Raw genomic sequence first — 1563 nt, 5'->3', positions numbered from 1 at the left:
GAAAACAATCGTTTACGGGTGTCCTCTTTCACAAGAATCGCGTCACCATCACCGTTTTGTATCGGTAAAAAATAGTTTGGCATAAATTTAAATTGAATTTAAAATCGATGAATTTAAAATCGATGAATCACGACGCGATCGCGAGCAAATAGAACGAAGAGGGAGAAATATCGTGGAAACGATTGTGCGATAATTCATCGGGAGATTTACGCTGCTGAACAACAGGTCAACGAGGAAATCATTCCAGATAATTTTTCCCGGCTGAGTGGCTCGTGTTCTCGCCACGGAATTCCGAAACGATTTATAGATCTCTCTTCAATACTCGAGCATGAAGCTCGTCGTCCATCGAAAATCCATAAAGCACCAGAAATGCGGAAGGGGTCAAATTGAAAGAATCGCGTCCATTATTCCACCCCTTTTGGAACTTCAACGTCATTCCACAAAGCTTCCATAACACCTGTCAACGTCAAACTTTCGATGAATGGATCTTTTCCTTCCTTTTTTTGCTTTCTTCCGCCGTTGTGTAACCATTTATCGCAACGACCGATAGATCCCTTACACCCATAACACCCCTATCTTCTTTTCGTTCAATCTTCGTTTTCTCTCCTTTAAAATTCCACGATCAGAAATGGGGGGAGGGAAGAAAAATAATGGACAGAAAGATTTCTTTTTTCAATCACGAAGCAACAATATCGGCTGTACATTGTGTCTCGTAATTCGATCGGATTCTTTTAATCCTTAAATAACGAAATAACGAAATACCGTCCATTACGCGCGATATTAAAATTTCCTCGGTTCGCCACACAACTTTTTTCTCTTTGTATTCACGTATCCGACACACATAGTACAACCGTAGAAAATCTCGGATAAAAGATACGCAATCAAAACGACCGCGTGATAAAGTGAAAAAGCGTGTGAAAAGAGCGGTATTCGTTCGAATAAAGGGTACGCGATCCAGCCAGGGGGTGAAGCACGAGCTCTTTTTTTTTTTTGTCTCTCCGTCTATTCTCACCTGCCGGGAGAGTTATTTTATTCCTTTTTTTCTTTTTTTTTTTTCACGAGAAAAATTGGAATTGGTGAAAAATCAACGATGTACAAAAACGGGCCAATAGGATGTGGAAAGTTTCGATTGATAGGAAGGGCGCGTTTTCAAGTGAGCGATTGAATACGGTTCAATCTTGTTATATAATTGTGCGCCGAGTGTTTCCCCTCTGATTGAATAATCTGTTTCGGTGTATCGGGGAGGTTGGATGCTTCGACAGGGGTGGGTGACGTTTCTAGTTTTCGTTAACTCGGTTTCACACGGGTGTGGTTAAAATATGCACGGTATTTTCACGAGATGCGAGAACGGATATATCGAATTTTAGAGAACTTCGTTATTCTCAGCGAGATATAGATGAAATATTAAATACGTTGGTGGATGACACAAGAACGAATCTATCGAATGAATCCCAACTCGTGGCCGGTATTTAAATTTCAACAGATCCGACCGATGACACCATTTTGAATTTTATTTTGTTGCCGCGAAACAAAGCTTTGCTCTTCCCCCCCCTCCCCCTTCTC

This window comes from Apis mellifera, linkage group LG13 (assembly GCF_003254395.2).
Source record: "Apis mellifera strain DH4 linkage group LG13, Amel_HAv3.1, whole genome shotgun sequence".
Taxonomy (NCBI): domain Eukaryota; kingdom Metazoa; phylum Arthropoda; class Insecta; order Hymenoptera; family Apidae; genus Apis; species Apis mellifera.
This window is presented reverse-complemented; position numbering follows the sequence as displayed.